This window comes from Anolis sagrei, chromosome 2, assembly GCF_037176765.1.
Source record: "Anolis sagrei isolate rAnoSag1 chromosome 2, rAnoSag1.mat, whole genome shotgun sequence".
In the NCBI taxonomy this organism is placed as follows: domain Eukaryota; kingdom Metazoa; phylum Chordata; class Lepidosauria; order Squamata; family Dactyloidae; genus Anolis; species Anolis sagrei.
This window is the reverse complement of record NC_090022.1, coordinates 115237586-115255365: the sequence shown is the minus strand read 5'-3', so window position 1 is coordinate 115255365 and position 17780 is coordinate 115237586. Positions and strand designations below refer to the sequence as shown.

At 40.9% G+C, this 17780-nt stretch overlaps 1 protein-coding gene across 11 annotated transcripts in view; it reads left to right on the top strand.

Moving 5' to 3' along the window:
* CACNA1G (calcium voltage-gated channel subunit alpha1 G) overlaps window positions 1-17780 on the top strand; it is a 420834-nt gene that overhangs the window by 132227 nt on the left and 270827 nt on the right. The window lies entirely within an intron of this gene.

Here is a 17780-nt window from a genome sequence, read left to right as displayed (position 1 = left end):
AAGGGATTCACTAGGCCAATGAGCTAATCAAACTCAAAAGGTTATTTGAGGATAACATCCAGAAGGACAAGCACTGAGGTCCTTGAAAGATGAGAAAAATCAATCAATCAATCAATTGACAGGCTAGTGGCTGCGAGCTCTTGTTCAAAGGGGTCTCATTCTTTCCAATTGTTTTGCTTGTCTGTCGTTCACCTTCCAGTGCCTTAGATCTGCACAGTTTCTCCTCTTCGTTTGTCATCAGTGAAAGTCAAAGAAGGATTTGGCAAGAGCTGAAATCTTACTGATAAGCAGGAACATAAGCTTTTCTTATTTGTGAAAACAAAATGAAAGCAGGTATTTCACTGTGTCAGGACACAAGTATATAAAAATATTGGGGGGGGGGGGGGCAGAGAGAGAGAAGGAAAAGAACAAGGAGCAAGAACAGTAGCACTGGTAACCAGTGTTGTTGGAAAATTATGATTCCCTGGGATGGCTTGTGACATTGAGGCACCCTGGACAGCGCCTGGCTCTGTGTCAGGTCAGCATCTCTCTTTTCTCTGCCTTTCCAACCATTTCTCTTGCTCAAGCTTCTGACCTCTCATAATTCTGAAAGTTTTTCCTTCCCCTCTCCCCACCCCTGGACTGGTTTTCCTACATCCCCATCCCACACAGTGCTTCCTTCAGTGCCTTCTCTAAGCAAAGGACTGAAAGGGTCCTTCTACTATTAAAGAAAATGGAGGTATTATTTGCAGACAGCATTTGGGGGAGCAATTCATTCAGCACATGTGAACAAACCTTTTGGTATGGCTGGATTACAGACAACCACTGTGTGAGATGTCTTCCTAAAGAGACACACATGGACATCCACGTGCATAGGACAAACAACAGCAAGGTGCTCTACATCTGTAGATGTCTTGGGAAGAGCTGAGTCAACACTGCTGGGAGTTCTGCTTGTATTGGCAGGGAGTCTCTAGCAGCTGATTTCTTACACTCAGAATCATCAACAATTCTCCTTGGCACAGAGAATGTGATCAGTAAGGAACCAGATATGAGGAGCATCAGAAATTACCCAACCCAAGCTTGAGTGTCTGGGTTTTAAAGACAGAGACAGACAGGTTTCTGCAGGGACAGAGAGAGTCAGAAAGAAGTAAAGCCTGGGAAAAGAGGGGGGGGGGGGCAGAAATGAACAATGACCAAATTTGAGTTCTTAGTTGCTACTGATTATCAGTTCTCTATTAGTCACCAGTCAGTGGCAGCCAGAATGCAGAAAAGTTCCTTTTTTGGATGACAATTCCCAGAATCCCCTGGCAGCATGGTTGTGGGATTTGCACTCTAAATTCTGGGACCTCGAGATTCTAGTTTTCCTAGTTCTGGTGATAGGCAACAGATGTTAACAAAATCTTCTTTTTCTATGGAGAATTTGTAGGCTCAGAAAATCATGTTTAAAATATTTACTGTGAATATAAGGTTGTGTTTTGTATTTCAGTAATAAAAAACTTAATTTTACTTATTGAAATATTACATAGCTTTGAACATACTTCTTGTGTGATTTAAATTAGTTTGATTCACCTTGTTCTAAATAACCTTTCCATTGTCAATCTATAGACAGATGTGACACTGGCATATTTCCTATTTGTATAAATGGGGAATCAATATTATTCAGTTACCATAATGTGTCATGGCTAAGACTACTGAACTGGGAAAAACTGGAAACAGATCCCTTCTCAAACATAGAAGTGTATTAGCTGATCTTTGGCAAGTAAAGGTCTCCCAGCTAGGATTACCTCACTTTTGTGTGAAAACAACCAAGAATATAATTGGACATGAAAAGGAAGTTATGAAGCAACTAGGCAAGATCTTTAAATGCAAAGCTATATGAATAAACATCATGGTTGTTATGCCTGGCTTTGATAGTTGCTTAGTGACAAAATCAGACAGAAAAAGAATTAACTTATTTGAAATGTGCTGCCTGATGTGATATCATGATAGTGTAGTGGTTAGGGCACTAGACTCTGACTGGAGACCAGGGTTTGATGCCCATTTGGCTATAAAAATCCTCTGGGTGATCTTGCATGAGTCACATGCCCTCAGCCTCAGAAAATGAGGTTATAAGGTCACATAAACCGAAAACAACCTGAAATCACAAAACAACAACCAGCCTGATGAATGGTGGTCTATGAATATCATTGACTCCTCCTCCCCCCCCCCCCCCCCCCCGCAAACCTAAACCTCAAAACAAATAGATTCAAGAGAAAATGAAGCTTAAACTCTCCCTAGTAGCCCAGATGGCTAACCTGAGACTGCCATAATGTGGACAAAACATGAGGCAGCATGACTGTTTGGCAAAGGCAATCATGCTTGGCAAGAAAAAGGCAGTAGAAAAAGAGGGAGAGTCTATTACAGGTGAATAGAATCAATCGAGGATGGCATGGCTCTGAGTTTGCAAGACCTGAGCAGGTTGTTGAACATAGAGTCTCTGAAAGGTTTGTCATTCATGGGGTTTCCATGAGTTGAAGTTTATTGGAGTTAACAACAACAACGAACCTGAGCCCCCAGGATTATATTCAAGCATGATTAATGAAGCTGTCATGGAAATGGAAATAGATTCTTATGATTCTGTGCCAGAGCTGGGAAACAGAGCAAGTATAGTCTGCCCTTGCTCTTCTCCTTCAGTGCCCCCAGTTCCCAGAGTGAAGGCAGGCCAAGCAATTCTCCAGGCAGGGCCACATTTTTTGCTACAGAATTCTTGGGCTGGATTGTGTGGGATGACATAGACTGATATGCAGACAATCGCACGTCAAGCACAAAATTATATATTTCACTTCTGTCTTAGGCAATGCTTTGAAGATTTTTCAAAAATCAAAAAGGAAGATTCTTGATAATTATCATCACAGAGCAGACATGCATTCTTCTCTATTTCATAGCAAGAGCACATGTTGGGCATGGCTCCAGATGGAGATGGGATGAATGCATTTGTAACAAATGTGGAGGCAAGTCTCTGTGACACTTGCAACCCACGCATCTCAAGACATACCCGTTCAGAAAGAGGCTATGCATTTTGCCCTTTTAGCATAACAGACCTCTCGGGCCACACAACATTAAACCGGATCAAGCAACAATAACCCTGAGAGAAATGAGCACTGGAGAACAGGAGATTGTTTGTTTAGCTGGTTTGAATGAGTGACTTTTCCTGATGGCTCTTCCTAGGAGTGTTTTCTCTGGCACCGGATCCCAAGCAAAGAAGGGAGAACTCCCTTTTTGGCTTTTCCCTAATCTAGCGCCAGCAAAGACTCTGGTTGAAACAATGAGGCCAAAAGGCTTATAATTGCTGCTTCATCCTGGGTTTGCCTTTCTCTTACCAGGGTTTTCTGGACCTCACTTAGTTATCATGTCGTATTGATTTCTTGACACCCACTTGTTATAGATATTAAGGAAGCACTGAATTAATCAGTGGCTGCTATTGACCCAGTGGAGCTGTAACTTTTCTTGTGCTCCTGTCTTTGAGCTGGCTCATGTTCACTGCCCTAAATTAATCTTTCATAGGCTCACTTCATAGATTTTTAATGGCTGTGGGATTTGGTCAAAGCACGTGCCAGTTTCAGGCTGTGGGATTGTTTTTAAAGGCTAAGAGGGATGGGGCATCCCTTGGTCTCCAAGTCTCTGGGTCTGTAGAACTGGTCAGAGCTTTCCTGGATCAGGAAAGGCTTCTGAGGAAAAGCGAAAGAGAAATGAGTGCAGCCCAGTAATGTGTGCAGACCTAGGTTGCTGCCAGAGATATTTTTAAAAAATTAAACTTTGTACATTTGCAGTAGCTCCCACCACTCCAACTTTGGAAAGCCTCAAATTCCACTAAAGACAAAGGTTGCAAAGATTTGTCCAGATATATATTTTTAATAATTCCTATGCATTGTCCATTGCCTTGGTTTCAAAATGAACTGGAAATGCAACAACACCAAAAAAAGAAAGAAAGAAAGAAAGAAAGAAAGAAAGAAAGAACAACAGTTAAGATGCTTTCTGTCTCTTGCTATAATCACTAAAGCCAGATAGGTGGAAATATAGCATGTTCTCCTTACAATCATCGAGTAGTGAGTTGAAAGCCTCATGATAATGAATGCTAATATAGCTTATATTGTCAGATCTTTCCCACCCTCAAAAGAGTAGGAGGCCTTTTCACTCTACACAGTATATAACTCCACATTAACTGCCTCATCTTCATCCTGTGTAATCCTAGGATCTGTAGTCCAGTGAGACACCCGAGGAGCTCTCTGGGTGAACATTCAAAATGCCCCTCTTAGAATGGCGAATTTCGGGGTTCCATAAAGCAGAACCATGGTAGTTAAAGTGGACATAGCACTATGGTTATGTAGTGTGTGTATTATTGGTGGAGTGTTTTCTCCTAGAGAATTAGAGCAGTAATCCCGTGGGTCCATATTGGCAGACATTACTGATGCCAGGGTAGGTGTGAATGGGGATACAAGGCGTGTTCTAGGATAGCATGGTTTCCAAATCCAGCACTGTTTAATTTTCCTTTCATGAAAGTGAATGACAGCTGTTTGCTTGAACTGAAGTAGGATGATTTTCTGAAGTGAGTGCGGCTTTTCCTCTCCTATTGTAACTCTGTCTGGCATTCCTTTTCTTCATGGCATTAAGAAGAGTCCCTGGGAATTGGATCTGCAACTATTGGTATTACAATAACAAAATTCCCACTCATTGCAGTCTAAAGTGTCAGCTAAAGTCAACCCACTGAATTGAAGTTTCTTTGAATCAGTGGGTTTACTGTAGTTGAGACTAAATATAATCTAATGATTCCACAATAATTGCCACAGATCCATCCTATGTAATCCTGGGATTTGTAGTCCGGTGAAGCAGCTAATAGAAAAATTAGCAAATGAATTTTTGTCATGGTCTACTTTACTCTCTTTTTTCTATTGTTACGTTTTTCCCAGCTGGAAAATTAGGCTTTGAATAGGGTTTGAGGTTGTTATTGTTGCTTTTGATATAACTACTAGGGGAGTGCAATTCTTTTGTTAGTTATCGTAAATTGTATCAAATTCGTTAAATTAGTACTTACTGTGCAATATCCAATGCATGGGCATAGCCATAAACTTAAGAATCAAAACTTACCCAATACTTTTTTGCTTGTGTTTTGGAAATCTTGGATGCCTCCCAAAGTCAGTTTCATTTTCAGTGCAAGAAAGCAAAGCCAAGCCAAAAGGGCTGCCTTTCCCCTTAAAATCAATGGCCTCTTGCCATCAGGAGAGGAAAACAACAGTGAGAAAGCAGAGTTCACCGGGAAAGAGACTGAGAAAGCACAGAATTCTGGGAAATGTAGTTTGGGAAGGTGATGAGCCCTATGTCAGAGAATTCAAAAGACCCTGCCTTAAACTACATTTCCCAGAATTCTGCTCAGTATCAGAAAGCCCCAGTCAGGATAGGGAAGAGATTTGTCCCTCCATAGCAGCAACCAACCAGAATTCCAATAAATTGTTGAATGTGCAAAGAGGAGGACTGACTGATACTTCTAGTAAGCAAATCTTTGTACTGGGCTGGGAAGAAATCTCTAAATTGAAGTTATATTGGTTAATATGAGACATTCAATGAGATAGTGTTGTGGCTTTTAAAAAAGTTTTTGTCAAAACCTTTTTTAAAATCCCTAAAATCAGTAGATGTATGAATATTTCTGAAAGTTGGGGGGGGGGTGATCCCCTATTATATTGTGTCATTGTATAGAAAATTCCAGGAGATAACTCTTGTATTTTTTAAAAAATGTTGTTTGTGGATAGGTGAAACATTCAGAAACTTGTTAACTTATGGAGGTAAAGGTATCCTACCACTGTAGCATGTTTCACCTCAAAGCTGTGTAATGAGGGAGAAAGGAGCCCCTGAAGTTTTCTCACTTATGCAGTTACTATAACGAAAAAGTAACTAAATGTCATTACTCTGCTTGTAGTAATAAAATTTTCCCTAACAATACTTTAGAGATGCTTTAGAAACAAAATGCCAGCACCCTCTAATTTTGTAATGAGTTTTGAAACATTTTTTTCATCTATCACACAGCCCTAATAACTACTTACATATGATTATTCTCTGTACCAAATCCTGAACTGCCTTTTTTTCAGTTGCTGTCCTACCTTTTTACTTGCATTATCAGGGCTGCTGCCCTTGGACACCTGCTTTTGCATGTTGTCGCTGTTCATTCACTTTAGAAACTGTGCTAATTGCTAATTGATTTTGGCAGGAGGGAAATCTAGCCTGTCCACCGTGCTAAGTATCTGTTACTCCATCTCAAATATCCCTTCATCCCCTTTGAAATACACTTTTAAAAACTACATGTGACAAGGGTTGAGGGGTAACATATGCCTATACCTTTTAAAATTAAATGTAATTTATAGTGTGCAAAGTATTTTTCCAAAGTTTGCAATTCCAAAAGAAAGTAAATATGAACAACAAATGGACATGCTGATGGAAAGATAATATTTTCCTCTGCTTTTAAGCACAGAGGCCAAAGGAGGTCAGTTTCCCCTTGATAATGGGTGTGATTTCAGATTGCAAGGCTAGGATTCCCACTGGCATTATAGGGGGCATCTGTAAAGAAGTGCCAACTCGGTTGACATTCAATTAGTTGTGTGCCAAGAAAATACTGATGACCCAACTCTGTCTCTCCATCTGGCCCAGGCCCTGCAGTCTCTGTCTGTTCTCAGTGCTGTATTGTGCCCAAGTCAGAATGCTGGCAAGCCAAATCAAGCTCAAAGTTGAGAAAACTGAAATGTAGCTGCTGGCAGGTCTTTTGACTAGAGAAATTAAAGAACTAGTCTCTGAATATTTGTGCTTCAGTTAAGTATGCAGGTTCATAAGTTTGATCTGCACTGGTCCTGAGATATCGCACTGAGGTAATGGGGACCTGGGAAGGATAGACACTCAGGATAGTGCATTCTTTGGATTTATTAGGAAGCCATCTTCCTCAATCTCAGCCATCTTCAGATAAAGTTGGGAAAAGATTCTGATCTAAAACCCCATGGCGTTTAAAGGTTATAGACACTGCTGGGGCAGATAGATCATTGTCTGACTCCATACAAGACAGAGACTTGTGTTCCAATTCTTCTTATTTTCAGGAACTGGTCTAGGGACCATCATTCATATTCTCACCATCTCAAAAAGTGTGCTATTGAATTTTGTATCCAAATGGTACAGAATGTGGTACATCACTTCCTGGTACTAGTGTTGTGTGGAGAAAGGGAATCTTGGGAGGGAGGTTCTGGAGGCCACATTACTTCTCATGAAACATTCTGTTCTGGAAAGGCAATACAGTGTCTACTATTCCCATTCTTCCCATCCTTTCTAAGTATTCACATCCACCCACCACCCACCAGAGCAGCTCTTTCCTTGGTGCAGTCGCTTTATGATCATAATATTATGTGCCTCCAAACACTCTGCTTGTGAGAAGCTAGACACTATGGATGTTAATGTGGATTAATTAGGACTGTCCCTGCCAAATCAGAGTGCTGCCATCCAGTTGAAATATTTGACAGTCACCATAGTTAGATTTTTTAAAAACTGAAACAGGTTTCAAGGTTTTTGTCCCTTATCCTGTCCCTTTGTTTTTCTGGCCCATATGAGACACTGCTTTCAAAAGTAGATGTCCTCCCCCTTTCATCTGCTTAAAAGAATTCCCTCTAAGAGTTTCCTCCATAGAACACTGAAAAATCCCAAAAGCAAGACCATTTTTCTCCAAAATAGAAGCTGTAGGAGAAGCTTTAGTCTTCTCGTTTTACTTCTCTTGAAATGCCACAGAGCTCTCTTCATTATATATCTTCTGTCCTTTCAGGTTCCTTGGCTTTGCTAAAGAACTGCTCTAGGAAAGATTTTGAGTGAATTCTCAGGTCAAGCAACATCTGCAACTGCACAGGTGTCTATAATCAGGAATTCATCTCATTATATTTCATAAAGTGTGATTTAAATGTAGATGTTGATGGGTCTCTCTGGCTATCACCTTACTAAATAGTTTGCATGTTGAAATAAGTGAGAAAGGAGAAACTAAAAATAGGCCCTGAAAAGGGAAAGGAATCAGCCAACTATGTCATCTATCCCAGCGATACACAGCCTTGGAATGCTATAAAGATTTTATTGCTGTTTGTTTGGGACGGCTTGTGTAACAGCCTTGGCTCCTTTCATATGTAGCCATTGTTCATGAGAAGCCTTGTAACGTGGTCAAGGAGAGGCTACAAAATACCCCATTTGCCTGTCCTTTAAAAAAAATACGTTAGTCCTTTAGTAATATTCTTGTGAATGTGGATGTTAGCAAAGTAAGATGCCAGAGGTGAGGAGGAGATATTCAGTTAATATGTCAACACTGTGACATTATTTTGTTAACACCCATAATGGTAGTCTGTGTTCTGTTTTGGGATATTTAGACTACCAATCCCAGGAGAATATTCTCTACACTTTGGTTTTTCAGAAATTTGAAAAAATATTTTTCTATTTACTAACTATATTTTTAAAACCATTTTAAGTGATTGACTTAAAATGAGAACCATAGCTTGATGTCCTATTTTACTTTGAATGGCTCAGTGTTCCCAGACTTGATAGTTTCTTGGCCTATTTTTGGTGCTAGTCTATTTATTCTCCAAATCTAATTTGTGTCTTTACAACATTTGCCCAGGAGTTATGCGTTCTAAGCCCACCCTGACAGGAAACAATTAAAATTAACTATGGGAATAATCCAATTAAAGTTAAATATTAACTTGCAGAAACTTATAGCAGCTGGGTTATGCACATATTTAATAACTCCCATTATAATCAATGAGAACTTAAAACTGTCATCATACTCCAAAGTACAGGCAGTCCCAAAGTTACGAACACGTTAGGTTCTGTAGGTTTGTTCTTAAGCTGAATTTGTTTGTAAATTGGAACAGGTGCATTTTTAAAATATACCTCTAGCTATATATATTACTTCGTATAGCACAGAGAAGGGTTAACATCCCTGTGATGTTTGTTTTGCTATCTGTGCTCCTGTTCAGAAGATTTCACCTCACTTTGGATCCCTGTGATAACTGAAATTTTAAAAATGTGCCTTGTTGTGGAAACAAGAATTAGAAATAAAGCTTCAGTGGTGATAACCTCATGATCACTCTTCTAGGAGTGAATTTCCCTTCCAAGGGGTAGATTTCTCTCACTTCCTGTTGTCTCACCCCCATTCTTAACTGTGAGTCATTTGTAAGTCAAATGTTTGTAACTCAGAAACAGCCTGTACCTGTAAACTCTGTGGAACCTATCTATTAGGGAAGTCATTGGTAGGCATGTACTTTACATTTTCCACTACCGCACACACAATGAGAAAATCTGAAAAGCAGGGAGCAGTGTATAGTGCCATTAGAAATGATCCCAGCAGAACTTTTTCTCTGTTGGTAAACACGTCTGACCTCAGTTCAAGGTGAATTCTGCCTTACTTGTCTTGATTAGTCTCTTAGTAACACAGCATAACCGCAGCATCCAAATCTAATTTGTATTAATGTGGTTAGCTTGTGAAATCTAACAACCTAGACTTTTCAGCTTCCCCCAAGACTTTTTAAAAGCCCTCATAATTGGAATGTATTTTATCTGAATTATCCCCATCCGGCCATGCAATCCCATATGAAGTAAGCGCCACTAAATATAGTGAGACTTTCTCCCAGGTAAATGTGTCTAGACTTACATCTCCTAAAAGCGATATATGCCAGGGGCCTGGTAACATGAATAATTCCCTTCCAAGGGGTGAAAGCCTTCGCCAATACATTGAACATGAATAATATTCCCCATTCTATGAGGGGTCTAGATTGAGGAGTGCACATTTTCATAGATCCCTGCATTGGAAAGCAGCTGCGAAACACATTTTCCCCACCAAAATACAAGAATCATTATACATTTTTTATCAATTTTTAATCTTTGTGGTGAAGAGACTGAAAAGGTCTTGCCCATAGCTTCCAGGTAGTGTCCCCTCCAGGCCGCACAACATTAGATGCTCTTCACTTCAGAGCTAGAAAGGTGTTAGACTGCCTGCAGACTATTATTTTGCCTTTTGCAGCTTGTAGCTTTTCCCTTTATGGAGATGGAAAATGTAGCATAGCAGCCATGCATGATTTTTGAAGCCTTAAGTTGGTTATCAGTATTTCCTTTTTGACAAAATATCCACCTCTCCTCTGCCAAAGCATTCAACAAGAGTATTTTCTGTTCTGCCAGTAGGAGCAACCCTTGAGCCGGGTTCACTCAGAGTACTCCCTCTGGTCAGAAGACCATCTTCTTTTGAATTGCTCCTGCTTCAGAAGCCCCTGATGCCACCTCCTTCATGACTTCAGCAGGACCCCAATTTTTCTGTAGCAGATTTCCTGGGAAGGGGCAGGAGTGGAAAGGAGAAAGGAGGCTGAAGAATGACTGGCCTGTCAAAAGCTTTCTTCTTATTAAGGAAGTTTTTCATGGATAGAAGAAGCACTTCCACTGTGGAAGGCTTAACCCAGTTTCCCCCAATAGGAGAACAGGAAGCTCTCTTAGACTGAGGTATTGGCCCATCAGCCTCAGGCCCCTTCCACACAGCTGAATAAAATTCCACATTTTCTGCTTTGAACTGGAATATATGGCAGTGTGGACTCAGATAACCCAGCTCAAAGCAGACATTGTAGGATTTTCTGCCTTGATATTCTGGCTTATATGACCGTGTGGAAGGGCCCTCAATATTGTCAACTTTGACAGTAAATGACAAGAGTTTCAAGAAACAGTTTTTCCAGCCTTGTATGGAAAGGCCCGGCATTGAATGCAGGATTTTGACTATGTGTGAGCACAAATCAGATGGCAGTATGGCCAGGAGTGAATAACAACTGCCAAGTTCTGTATGTGGAAGCTGGATATTTCCTTAAACCCTCTTTACCCTTCAAAACAAGTGTTTGGGGTGGGGGGACCACTCTATGACTCATATGCAAGGTCTCCCTAGGTATAATCTCTCATTGTCAGCATCTTGAAGTGGTGAGGGAAATGTTTCTTCCTTCCCCCTCTTTTTCTTTGGAGTTACATTAAGCAAGTTTTGTGGAGCTGTCTGCTTGCAAAGGATGAATTATCATCCATTTTTATGTAATGGACTCTAGAGCCCCAAGGTGTTTTGGAGTCTGGCAGCTGCTGGAAACAAGATATGACGTTTCCATCAGCCAAAGCATTGTGGAAGTAAAGATGTGGAGAAAAGCACTGAAAGGCTGACAACTTGCCGAAGCCCATGTCTCTCATATGCTCATATCTCTTGGTGGCAGATGCCATGGGAAAGAATAAAAGTTTGTTCTTGGCTGTGGGAAGCCAGCAAGTGAATGACAGGGGCAAGAGTGGGAACTCCCAAAGCCATTCTTATTGCTTAAGATAATTGTCACCTAATTTCAAATAACATTATCAGAGATCGCAAATGTTACCAAAAATTTAGGGTGAGCTATGCAAAACATTTTTAGGTGTAGGATGCACTGATCAGAGAGGGCTCAAATTCAGATTTGACCCAGCCAAAGTTGGATCCCTTATTCCATCATTTGATGTTCAGTTGAGTAGCAGATAGTGATTCTGTTATCTTCTTTCTTAAATGATATGATATCTATTATAGTTTCGGCTCTCATTTTTTCCCAGGGATATTATCAGCTGTAGTGTGTAATGGACAATGAGAAGTAAGTGGAGTTCAGAAAGGTCAGGGTGTCCCATGCTCTCATTACTTCAAGGGGAAAAACAGGGGAAGGCAGCTGTCTTCCTTGCCTCCTGCTTTTTTCAAATAAGCTATCCATGATGATAGCTTATTTGAAAATTAGCTTGCTCCCTAAATAATCCTCACCACTTCTTGAGACAACGTTGGCTAGATAAAGTTTTACTTACTAAGGTGTAGTCACACTAATGTTTGACATTTCAAAGTATGAGTTGCCGGTTAAATTTTTGAGTCCCTAAAGTCGAGGCATGTACAAACAATTTTTTTTGCTAAGAAAAACCAAAAAAAAAAAAAAAAAGAATGGTACTAGCCTTTTAGTACATAAGAAGCCCAAGTTAAGGAGAAGCAATGTTAGCTCCAACCAGCTAAGCAATCCTTCGAACCTTGCTTGAACCCAATGTAATTTTATTAGTTTTACATCACAAAAAATATTGCACATTATAGCTAGTTAAACATTCTAAGAACAAACCTACTCTTAAGTGGACCCTTTTTCTCAGATTATTAGTGTTGCACTCCAGGACAGGAGAAGTTCTCTGACTTTAAACACCACACTGTTGGATAGAAAACAATCCTTTTATTGAAGATAATTAAAAAGCAATAAGGTAAAAAAAACACTTTAAAGAAATAGATAAATCCAATTAGGTAGGAAGATAGCAGGAGCAAGGTAGTCCAGGGTAATAGTCCAGCAAAGTCCATAAAAACAAAGTCAAAACTTCCCAAATAAAATGCAAGAAATCAGGAAACATGAATCCAAGACATGAATATAAAAGCATAGATCAAAACCATGAAACAAAGGCACTTAAAACATGAATTTTCCAAGCAAAGCTTATGTAAACAAGGACGAGAACTTGACTTGATTCCAAACGATGCTTCATCTGACTTCAGATCCTGTACTTGGAACTTTTATCTCCTCGTTAGCTAGGTCTCTAGCACTCAGAAATTGGTTTTGCTTTCGCTGAGAATTTTTCCCCATTTATCTATTTGCTCATTAATTTTATACACCTGGCCCAGGTGCCGAGCTGTTTTCATGTTCCCGATCATGGGAACTATCTGGTAACAATTCAAAAAGAACACCATCATCCCCACACCCCTCAGGGACATTCTCATGGGAAACTACACTTTGAACAGGGATCTCCTGGTCATTCTCTGCATCAATATCACTAGCCAAACCATTGCCATCTTGAAACTCATCCTGCAACTCATTGACATCACTCACCACATCCAAAGCACCCTGATCCTAAAACACAATCACAGGCTGAGCTCCAACAGTTAGCTACTGCCAGCTTAAGTTAATGCGTAAGCAATGAATGAACAAATGGTGGATGGATTCATGGTGCATCAAAACTGTACTTCACCTTTTGCTTTTGGTTTGGAAGTTTTGTAAGGATTTGTTGAGCTGTGGTCTTGTTTGGCAAATCAAGGAGGAAACTTCTTCATAGTAGATAGTTTGGTGAAAAAGCTCATCTTAACCTTAAAAAGTTCAAATAAAGCCTGCTTTGCTTCAGGACCAAGATTCAGTTCACTTTAGAATATTGAATGGTGGACTGTTCATCTGACTATTGGAAACAAATTGAATTAATAATGTGTTGGTGAAGTCATTTTGGGTCAAACTGAACAGCCAGTATATCAGTTGAATTCAGCCAAATGCTCATGTAGTAACATCAAGGTCCTGAAAAAGGGAGCCTGTGATCATTTTGTTCAAAGTCCAGTGGTTCTGTGGCAATGCACTCTGTTCATTCTGAGCAAGGAAAGGTTTCGGGGGTCCAGCCTTCCATTTCAGGGGTCCATGCTCCAATCCAAAGTTTCATTTGAAGTGTCTGTAAGGAAGACAATGACATTTATGTAATACAAGGTTAATATACACTATACCCAGGATAAGGGTAAGATGGCAGTTCATGGCATTAACATGTCAGCTGAACCGTGTTCTCCATCAAATTGTGAGAGATACAGAAATTCGCTGCAATGAGCAAAGTCAGCTCTCTGATAAATTCAGATACAAGTCCAGCAACTTTCCATGACACACAAAAAGCTCACTCGCTCTCACCACTCCTTTGTAGTGGTGGAATAATGATATGCAATCTCTGACTATCTGCTGTGTCATCCTACTACTGAAACACATTATCAGAATATTATGAGCTATCTGCCATTTTTGTGAAGTATTAAGAGTTATGGCCTCAGGGCACCCACATTAGAATCATAGAATCATAGAATCAAAGAGTTGGAAGAGACCTCATGGGCCATCCAGTCCAACCCCCTGCCAAGAAGCAGGAATATTGCATTCAAATCACCCCTGACAGATGGCCATCCAGCCTCTGTTTAAAAGCTTTCAAAGAAGGAGCCTCCACCACACTCCGGGGCAGAGAGTTCCACTGCTGAATGGCTCTCACAGTCAGGAAATTCTTCCTCATGTTCAGATGGAATCTCCTCTCTTGTAGTTTGAAGCCATTGTTCCGCGTCCTAATCTCCAGGGAAGCAGAAAACAAGCTTGCTCCCTCCTCCCTGTGGCTTCCTCTCACATATTTATACATGGCTATCATATCCCGTCTCAGCCTTCTCTTCTTCAGGCTAAACATGCCCAGCTCGTTAAGCCGCTCCTCATGGGGCTTGTTCTCCAGACCTTTTATCATTTTAGTCGCTCTCCTCTGGACACATTCCAGCTTGTCAATATCTCTCTTGAATTGTGGTGCTCAGAACTGGACACAATATTCCAGATGTGGTCTAACCAAAACAGAATAGAGGGGTAGCATTACTTCCCTAGATCTAAATACTATGCTCCTATTGATGCAGGCCAAAATCCCATTGGCTTTTTTTGCCGCCACATCACATTGTTGGCTCATGTTTAACTTGTTGTCCACGAGGACTCCAAGATATTTTTCACACGTACTGCTCTCGAGCCAGGCATCCCCCATTCTGTATCTTTGCATTTCGTTTTTCCTGCCAAAGTGGAGTATCTTGCATTTGTCACTGTTGAACTTCATTTTGTTAGTTTTGGCCCATCTCTCTAATCTGTCAAGATCGTTTTGAATCCTGCTCCTGTCCTCTGGAATATTGGCTATCCCTCCCAATTTGGTGTCGTCTGCAAACTTGATGATCCTGCCTTCTAACCCTTCATCTAAGTCATTAATAAAGATGTTGAACAGGACCGGGCCCAGAACAGAACCCTGCGGCACTCCGCTCGTCACTTCTTTCCAGGATGAAGAGGAAGCATTGGTGAGCACCCTCTGGGTTCGTCCATTTAACCAATTACAGATCCACCTCACCGTAGTTTTGCCTAGCCCACATTGGACTAGTTTGCTTGCCAGAAGGTCATGGGGGACCTTGTCGAAGGCCTTACTGAAATCCAGGTACGCTACATCCACGGCATTTCCCGCATCTACCTAGCTTGTAACTCTATCGAAAAAAGAGATCAGATTAGTCTGGCATGACTTGTTTTTGATAAATCCATGTTGACTATTAGCAATGACCGCATTTGTTTCTAAGTGTTTGCAGACCACTTCCTTAACAATCTTTTCCAGAATCTTGCCTGGTATTGACGTGAGGCTGACCGGACGGTAGTTGTTTGGGTCATCCTTTTTTCCCTTCTTGAAGATTGGGACCACATTGGCCCTCCTCCAGTCTGCTGGAACTTCTCCTGTTCTCCAAGAACTCTCAAAGATGGTTGCCAATGGTTCCGAAATGACTTCCGCTAGCTCCTTCAATACTCTTGGGTGTAGTTGATCTGGCCCTGGGGACTTCAACTCATTTAGAGCGGCCAGGTATTCCTGTACGACTTGTTTCCCAATTTGGAGTTGGATGTCCTCAAATCCCTCATCCACTCCGTCTTGCTGAGGTTGAAGATGACTTTCTTTTTGTGAGAAGACCGAGGCAAAGAAGGTATTTAGTAGTTCTGCCTTTTCCCTATCCCCTGTCAGCATTGCCCCATCTTCTCCTCGAAGAGGCCCTATCGCCTCCTTGTTTTTCCTTTTTCTACTGACATAAGAAAAGAATCCCTTTTTATTGTTTTTAATGTCCCTGGCAAGCCTGAGCTCGTTTTGTGCTTTAGCCTTGCGGACCTTTTCCCTACAGCTGTTGGCTATTTGTTTGAATTCTTCTTTGGTGATTTCTCCCTTTTTCCACTTCTTGTGCATGTCTCTTTTGTGTCTCAGCACAGTTAGAAGTTCTTTGGACATCCTTTCTGGCTTCTTTGCACTTGTCCTATTTTTTCTTTTTGTTGGCACGGTTTGCAACTGCGCCTTGAGTATTTCACTCTTGAGAAACTCCCATCCATCCGTAACTCCCTTGTCTTTTAGTATCTGTGTCCACGGAATGCTGCTCAGCGTTTCCTTCATTTTTTGAAAATCAGCTCTCCTAAAGTCCAAAATGCAGGTTTGACTTGTCTTAGTTTCGGCCTTCCTTTGTACCTCAAATTGCAGGAGCACATGGTCACTTGCCCCTAAGGATCCTACCACTTCGACCGCATCGATCAGGTTCTCCACATTTGTTAGGATGAGATCAAGAGTAGCCAATACCCTTGTTGCCTCTTCTACCTTCTGGACCATGAAATTGTCTGCAAGGCAAGCGAGGAATTTGTTGGACCTTGTACTCTTGGCCGAGTTTGTTTTCCAGCAAATATCGGGATAGTTGAAATCGCCTGTTTGGCCAACTGTTGGCAGAAGACTTCATCAAGTTCTTTCTCCTGGCTTGGAGGTCTGTAGTAGACTCCTACAACAAGATCTTTTTGAGTCCCAGTTCCCTTGATTCTTATCCAGATGCTTTCAAGCTGGTTTCCCGGATTGCTGTCATTTATTTCTTCTGCAGCATAAGAGTTTTTGACATATAAGGCTACTCCGCCTCCTCTCCCCTTTGTTCGGTTTCTGTGGAAAGAGGTTATAGCTCTCGATGTCTACATTCCAGCGATAGGAGTCATCCCACCAGGTTTCAGTGATGCCTATGATATCATATTTGTGGTGTTGTGCTAAAAGTTGGAGTTCGTCATGTTTATTTCCCATGCTCTGTGCATTAGTGTAAAGACATGTGAGCCCCTGAGATCTTCCCCTGAGCTGTTTAATTGGGATTATTGTGCTTTCAGTACTTGGTCCTTTTTGTGTTTGTGCAGCCCTCTGTTTAGCCTTCTGGCGGTTCCCTGACATTATGGGTAAAGTAGTGTTTGCAAGGCTGTTGTCCCCCTCCCCCAGTGGGCCTAGTTTAAAGTGCGCCTAATGAGGTTTGCGAGTCTGTGAGCAAAAAGGTGTTTTCCTACTTGTGTGAGATGCACCCCATCCCTTGCCAGTAGGCCATCCTCCTGGAAAAGCAGGCCATGGTCAAGGAAGCCAAAGCGTTCCTCCTGACACCATTTTCTAAGCCAGTCATTCACCTGTACTATTTTTCTGGCCCTTGTAGGACCGTGTTTTATGACTGGGAGGAGGGATGAAAAGACCACCTGTACATTACATTGCTTTAATAACTCTACTTACAGATATCAAAAAGTCAAGAATTGTAGAGTTGAAAAGAATCCTGTTGACCAATCTCCATCCCATAGCAGTATTATTACTTTCCCTGTTGAAACATTACTGTATGCTAAGCAAGCCATAGAAAATTCAGTAGTTGAAGATGCTGAAGAAGATACTCAAAAGGTATTTACTTTGGTCCTGCCTTCTTTTCCTGCAAAAGATTGATTCATTTCATATTGCTGTTCAGGATGTGCATTTGGGAGGACAGATCACTTTCCTGCTGCTCTCTTTTGAACAAATTATATAAAACCAGGCAGGTGTACATCTATGCTAGAGAGGGTTAAGGAGAAACTGCATGGCAATAGAGACTATTTTAACTTGCTTACACAAATTAATATATTTTGTTTGACAAAAGACCTGCATAATTTCAAGCAGAAAGGTTTTGTCTCAAATAATACCAGAACTCTGTAATTTTTAAGGTATTCATGTAATGTAAATTTGGATTGTGTGAATCCACACAGAATCACATAATTAATAAATCTGGAAGCTCATTCTTACAATTCTATCTCATGCATCTATATTCCACAATGATTAATAACCAGGTAAATGTAGTTAGAACTGCAATCTGATTTTAGTCACATTTTCATGTGTTGCACAGAAAAATAAAAGTGGAT